General features: G+C 42.1%; 1 long non-coding RNA gene across 1 annotated transcript; it reads left to right on the top strand.

Moving 5' to 3' along the window:
• The first annotated feature begins 45 nt into the window (after positions 1–45).
• Positions 46–7424, top strand: LOC119850087. Its single transcript, XR_005290700.2, has 3 exons — positions 46–106; positions 1473–1524; positions 7117–7424. It is a non-coding gene; the product is annotated as an uncharacterized LOC119850087 (long non-coding RNA).
• The last annotated feature ends 421 nt before the right edge of the window (positions 7425–7845 follow it).

The raw sequence follows: 7845 nt of genomic DNA, 5'->3' as shown, positions 1-7845 counted from the left end.
GGGGAGGAGTTGAAGTGGAGTGGTGTTAGAGCAGAGAGCAGTTTGGAGGGAAGTAGAGGAGGGTTTGGAGAAGTGCTGTGGTAGGCTAAGAAGACCAAGACCCTAGGTAAAGGGACACCTGCTTTGTGCAAAGGGAGGGCAGGAAGCCCCACAAGCTGAAGGGCAGGAGAGGGAAGTAGCCCAGGGGAAGGAACCACTAGTTCAAGCGGTTTACTGCTATTCCTAGGGCCCTTGGGCTGGGACCCGGAGTAGAGGTTGGGCCTGGTCCCTCCCTCTCCATTCCCCTCCTCTAGGACACTAGGGGCAGTTAATATCCCAGTTCGGGGGTGAGAAACAGTGCCCTAATCCCTCCCCAAGAAGAGAAAGCTTGAGACCCATCAAAGTAGTGCTGGCAATTTGCCATAAAATGGATTATCACAATTAAATCCAGGAGAAACTTATGAGGCTTCTTCACTGGGATGAATGTGCTGTAGTTTAATGGATCTGGAGGGATCTAGATGCTCTTTAAATAATCTTTGTTTTAGCTAATTAGATTGTGTTAGCAGAATCTTCCCTGCTTCATGCTGAGAAAGCAATAGAGGGGAACTTGGAAAGGAATTGTTAGTTAAAAGAGTTACATGGCTACTATGTCTGCCTAATTACTCATCTCACTAACACATGCATTAGGTGCTGTAAACCTCTGGAATAAACAGTACTGTAAATACTCTGAAGTTTCCAGGGAATCCTGGAAAACACGTTTGAAAGGGGAAAAAGATAGTGAAATGTCAAAGTAGCCTTTATGCAGCTCCTGATTAATAAACATAGCCATACATGGAGAGTAATTGACAGTAAGACTATCTATTTCAAAGGATCCTGTAATTCCTTTTAAAATGTTGGATATTTATTTCTTGAAGGACTAATTTGGTTGAGGTAGCTATTTAATGCTCTCACGGTGTCTTCAAAAAATCTCTGCTGAATGAAGGCAAAACTTCTGAAGTCAGTATTAGAATAAACATCTGATGTGTATCACAACAGATCAATTTAGGAAGCTCTTGGCTGTGTGTCTAGGGAAAGATGTTTGGTCATTTTCTGTCTGGTTCTGAGAACAGAATAAAAAATTAAAAGATGATGGTTTTGGATTAAGACAGATTGAACATAAATCTGGAGGACCTTATTTCCCTCTCATTTACACTGGTTTTACACCAGTACAACTCATGGATGTCAGTGGAGTTATGCCTGATTTACACTGGTATAAACAAGTGGAGAATCAGTGTTTTATATCAAAGGATTATAATAAAATCTGGGTACATGCTATAAATATATATTTGCGAGCAATTGTTCAGATGAATACCTGTAACTCACTTTGATGAAATTTGATTCTTTTTACCCATTTTCCACAATCTTGTTCTTTGTTTGTTTGTTTGTTTGCAAGAATATGTTTACAGGAAGCAAATATCTGATGGACTGTTATCTGACTTTATGTTTGTGCATAGGTTCACCCAAGAAGTACTCGTATGGCTCTGTGATGGGGTCCACTCACTGCAGGTAATGCCTCCTTCTGCGTCACTTTGGGAATTAGCTCTTTCCAGGTGCTTTACCCTTCTCTTACAGTCTCTTCATCCATCCTTTCTTGCCCTCTTGCTCCAGGAGCTTCAGCTTCCTCTTTATGACTTTACCCTCTGGCCAGCTCACTATAGTCCTTCCCTTCTAGGGTATTAAAGTCTTTTGGAGCAAACTGTCCCAGGCAGCCCACTCTCCACCACTGGGTCTGAGCCACTTCCCCAGAGGGTGGCAGGGGAACCTGGGCCAATCTCTTTGACTTTCCTCCACTTCATAAAAGTTCCAATCACAAAGAAGAAAAAATACCATATATTTTAGGTGACCAATCATGCACTGCAAAAGATTAGGGAAGAATAGCAACAATTCTGAAAAATAATTGAAGCAAATAATTTAGGGGTGAAAATATATTCATCTCAAGTGTGTGAATCATTTCAACTAGCAAGCAAGAGCCAGCGCATGGCCTATTCTTCGCACTGGAAGAAGGGAATAGAGGGAGAATAAGGTCCCCCTTCTTTCCTTCTGCTGAAAACTCTTACCACCACTTCCTGTGCACAGGGGGAAGCAGGCTCCACAGAGCTATACCTTCCCCAACCTGTGCACATGGGTGAGGAAGGGCAGGGAGGGGGCAGAGCACTGACTCAATCACCACAATATGCCCAGCAGTAGAACTGAATGGGATGGGATTTTCCATTTCATAAAATAGTCAGAGATTTTGATGTTTTGGTTTTGTTTTCATTTCATAGAGAAAAGGGAAAAAATCTCCGAATTTTTCATGGAACAGCGGCCCGGTTTCCCTGCTGCCTATAATTGCACTGTTGGTGAACAGAGGACACTAAACCAAACCAAACCCCATAAGACTTTTGTGCCTTTAAAGTCAAAGGGTGAAATCTTGGCCCCCCAGTGAAGTCAATGGCAAAATGCTGAATGATTTTAACAGAGTCAGGATTTCATCCATAGTCAAGAAAAATAAGTTTTCATTTATATTTTTAATGTGTCACTCAGTGGCAAAGCCAGGATTCTTTTTATTTTTATCTCCAAACACTGGAAATAAGAGTTCTCATTCAAACTCTGATCAGGTCAGGAGCACTCTTTCTCTTTCACTTTACAGACATATTACCTGGAACAGAACAGAAATAACGTTTTTGTTTCTAATCCCACAGACTGGTATTCAGTCCAGGATGACTTTCTTAAAATTCACACAGATCTTTTTTGCCAAAATCTCCATGTACAATCGTCCGTGTTCAAGATATGATTTCAAGCTTTGATTCACATTTTCTGGAATACAGTGCTTTCAAAACAATAAATGTGGCTGAATAAATGATTTGGGGGCAAATAAGAACTTGCGTGAACCTTCAGAATTTACTCACTTTAAGCCCACTTGGCACCTTTCTGACAAGTTTAAAAAAAGTGCCCATTGCAAACATAGGCATGTTATGAAAAGAGCTAATAAATCAAAAGGAGGACATGTGGCACCTTAGAGATTAACAAATTTATTTGAGCATAAGCTTTCGTGAGCTATAGCTCACTTCATCGGATGTATTCAGTGGAAAATACAGTGGGGAGACTTATATACATAAAGATCATGAAACAATGGGTGTTACCATACACACTGTAGCCAGAGTGATCTCTTATGGTGAGCTATTACCAGCAGGAGAGTGGGGGAAGATCTTTTGTAGTGATATAATCAAGGTGGGCCATTTCCAGCAGTTGACAAGAACGTCTGAGGAACGGTGGGGGTGGGGGGATAAACATGGGGAAATAGTTTTACTTTGTGTAATGACCCATCCACTCCCAGTCTCTATTCAAGCCTAAGTTAATTGTATCCTCCTGAAGGTCGAAACAACAGACTGGACTTCTATATAGACTCCTTCTGCCGACCTGCACGGGTTGAAATTGTGGAAAAGCAGCATCACTTGCCCCATAACCTCAGCCGTACAGAACACAATGCCATCCACAGCCTCAGAAACAACTCTGACATCATGATCAAAAAAGCTGACAAAGGAGGTGCTGTCATCATCATGAATAGATCAGAATATGAACAAGAGGCTACTAGGCAGCTCTCCAACACCACTTTCTACAAGCCATTACCCTCTGATCCCACTGAGGGTTACCAAAAGAAACTACAGCATTTGCTCAAGAAACTCCCTGAAAAAGCACAAGAACAAATCTGCACAGACGCACCCCTGAAACCGCGACCTGGGGTATTCTATCTGCTACCCAAGATCCATAAACCTGGAAATCCTGGGCACCCCATCATCTCAGGCATTGGTACCCTGACAGCAGGATGGTCTGGCTATGTAGACTCCCTCCTCAGGCCCTACGCTACCAGCACTCCCAGCTACCTTCGAGACACCACTGACTTCCTGAGGAAACCAATCCATCAGTGATCTTCCTAAAAACACCATCCTAGCCATTATGGATGTAGAAGCCCTCTACACCAATATTCCACACAAAGATGGACTACAAGCCATCAGGAACTATATCCCCGATAATGTCACGGCAAACCTGGTGGCTGAACTTTGTGACTTTGTCCTCACCCATAACTATTTCACATTTGGGGACAACGTATACCTTCAAATCAGCGGCAATGCTATAAGTACCCGCATAGCCCCACAGTATGCCAACATTTTTATGGCTGACTTAGGACAATGCTTCCTCATCTCTCGTCCCCTGATGCCCCTACTCTATTTGCGCTACATTAATGACATCATCATCTGGACCCATGGAAAAGAAGCCCTTGAGGAACTCCACCATGATTTCAACAATTTCCATCCCACCATCAACCTCAGCCTGGACTAGTCCACACAAGAGATCCACTTCCTGGACACTACAGTGCTAATAAGCGATGGTCACATAAACACCACCCTATACCGGAAACCTACTGATAGCTATTCCTACCTACATGCCTCCAGCTTTCATCCAGACCACACCACATGATCCATTGTCTACAGCCAAGCTCTACTATACAACCTCATTTGCTCCAACCCCTCAGACAGAGACAAACACCTACAAGATCTCTATTATGCATTCTTATAACTACGATACCCACCTGCTGAAGTGAAGAAACAGATTGACAGAGCCAGAAGAGTACCCAAAAGTCACCTACTACAGGACAAGCCTAACAAAGAAAATAACAGAATGCCACTAGCCATCACCTTCAGCCCCCAACTAAAACCTCTCCAATGCATCATCAAGGATCTGCAACCTATCCTGAAGGACGACCCATCACTCTCACAGATCTTGGGAGACAGGTCAGTCCTTGCTTACACACAGCCTCCCAACCTGAAGCAAATACTCAGCAGCAACCACACCCCACACAACAGAACCACTAACCCAGGAACCTATCCTTGCAACAAAGTCCGTTGCCAGCTGTGCCCACATATCTAGTCAGGGGACACCATCATAGGGCCCAATCACATCAGGCATAATATCAGAGGCTCGTTCACCTGCACATCTACCAATGTGATATGTGCCAGCCATGCCCCTCTGCCATGTACATTGGTCAAACTGGACGGTCTCTACATAAAAGAATAAATGGACACAAATCAAACATCCAAAAATCAGTTGGAGAAAACTTCAGTCTCTCTCGTCACTCAATTACAGACCTAAAAGTGGCAATACTTCAACAAAAAGCTTCAAAAAGAGACTCCAACGAGAGACTGCCAAATTGGAATTAATTTGCAAACTGGATACAATTAACTTTAGGCTTGAATAGAGACTGGGAGTGGATGGGTCATTACACAACGTAAAACTATTTCCCCATGTTTATTTCCCCCCCTCCCCCCACTGTTCCTCAGACATTCTTGTCAACTGCTGGAAATGGCCCACCTTGATTATCACTACAAAAGATTCAATCAGCCACTGATTCTTCCTTCAGACTTCCTTCAGACATTGGGAACCAGATACAATCACCTTAGCCTAAGAGATGTCCCCAGAATAGTAATGCTGAGAAATGCAAAATATTAGAGCTGATTGGGAGTTTTTCAACAAAAAGGTTTTTCATCAGAAAATACTGATTTGCTAAAGCAGAACTTTGATTGTGCGAAAGAGTTGCTTTTGCAAACCTCCCCTTTCAAAAAACAAAATTGAAAAAAGTTTCAAAATTATTAAAATGTCTTTTTGATATTATCAAAACTAAGTTTTGTTTTTTTGGTTTGAAATGACTTTTGGGTTCTCTTCTGTTTCAATCCATTGCCACCATCTACTGTGCACATATGAGTGAGGAAAATGCAAAGGGTAGTTGACCTGGTATCTAGGCACAATGTTACTTTTCCTCATAACATGTATGCACTGACCTTGAAAGAAAATCCATCCTATTTTGTTTGAAGCAAATTTTCCTGAGCAGAATTCAGATGGCTCATTCTTGTGTGAACAGTGCAGTGCGGAAACAGGGGACCTGCAGTTTGCAGGAATCCAGGATTGCATAACTGTGGGTCTTGATCCAATACCAGCTGAAACAGTGGAAAGGCTCCTATTGAGCTCAGTTGACTTTGGATCAGGCCTTTGGATTTAAGGTCTTTAAATATTTGGCTTTTTTCTGTTCTCCCTTCCCTTAATGTAGATCCTTCTCCCATGTTACTCCCTCCCCCACTTCCTCCATTAAATATAACATCCTCCCTGCCTTTCTTCATCTTGAATTTGACAACCAGTGCTCCCTCATCTGGATGACTCCTAACTCTTTCTGCATTAAAACAATAAATTCCACTCTCTGAGCTGCCCAGATTCCCTTATGCTCAGAGGCTCTCCCTGGCTGTAATTTGGCCTTTATATCTTTTGCTCCGTGTACTACCATTTCCACAGACATTAACTCTATAGTAGATTATTTTTCAATTCACCCGCCCTCCCACCTTTCCATTTGCCTGCAGAGCATATAGCTGTAAAACATTCTGCAACACCTACCGTGTATAAAATATGGTACACAAAAATAAAGGGCCAGATTCTCAGCTGGCATAAATTGCCATAAAAAACAAAGAGCTGCGTTTATTTGCACTAGTTGAGAATTTGACTCAAAAGACTTGGCTTTTAGACTTAGGTGACATTTCTCCCTCTGTACAGTGAAACTGAGAGGAAGCCATACATTATTTCTCAGGGAAGAGAAGGAACTGCAGAGTCCATTGTTGAGACTAACCACCACTATACATGCCAATCACATCCTGCCCTGGCAATAATTACTAGAGAGTGAGAGAATGTACCTGTAATCATAAAGTGAATTAAACATATAAATAAGGTTCAGGCAGGTAATTGAAAGCAAGATGAAAGGGAGCGAGTGTGTGTGAGAGAAACAGAAAGGTGAAACGAACAGAGAGAGACATAAATGAGAAACTGCTGAAAGACTTTGAAGATCTTTTGCCTTAATTGATGACTATTATTCATATTTATGCAATTCATGGCAAAGAAACTGAAAGGGGAAATGAAAGGAATACATTTAAGATATATGTTTAAACTAGGCTGACTGCCTTTGCCACTGCTTTGTAATGATCTCTCTGTGGTGTTCAACTGAAACAAAAGAACAAGTTCCATTCCTCAATGCTACCCAAAGGCTGGGATTCCTTTTGACCTGTCACCTCTTTCCTTAAGGTCCTTTTGACAACTTATTCGGAGCCTGGCACCAACTCTCCCATATAGAGAATAACACAGCTTTGGTTTCTAAGTCATTTGCCAGAGTTCTAAACCTACAATCAGCAGAATGGCTGCAGCAACCTCCTGGGACATGGGCCTCCACCCTGCCTCACCCCAAATCCTGAGCCTCAAGAAGTTGCTGTGTATTGAAGACAAAGTTTTTCCCTTATCAGAGAGAATATTTATACAGTCTTCTTTGTCTGCTCATTTGTATTACATCTGTGGCACTTGTACCACCTACCAATTAATAAAGATTGGGTAGCTTTTAGAACAACATAACTATATGGTTTGATTTTCCAGGAGAATAGAACCGAATGCATTACTCTGTCCAACACCACATTCTCTCTCTCCCGCCCTGAGTGCCACAGACACCATCCTTCTTTTTGAGGAAGACTAGCCAGAATTCCTTTCAGAACCTATTAACTCCACTGATTTAAGAGTCTGAAATTGCTGCTGTTGATATAATAGAAGGCAGTTGCTCCCTATTCTGATAAAATGAGTATTGCTACCATGGCACTCGGGATCTCTGCTGGACTAAAGAGAGGGAAAGCAATATTAGAAGGTGACTCACTTAGGTTTCCATGGCTGGAAGCAGCATGGCTGCAATTTGAAGCCCTCATGGATTGGTTGTATATCAAGAAAAACGTACTTACATGTATATGTCTATATTTTGAGAAGTGATTTCTC

Source organism: Dermochelys coriacea, chromosome 1, assembly GCF_009764565.3.
Source record: "Dermochelys coriacea isolate rDerCor1 chromosome 1, rDerCor1.pri.v4, whole genome shotgun sequence".
Classification (NCBI taxonomy): domain Eukaryota; kingdom Metazoa; phylum Chordata; order Testudines; family Dermochelyidae; genus Dermochelys; species Dermochelys coriacea.
The sequence above is the reverse complement of the archived record's forward strand: the minus strand, read 5'-3'. Positions and strand labels throughout refer to the sequence as shown.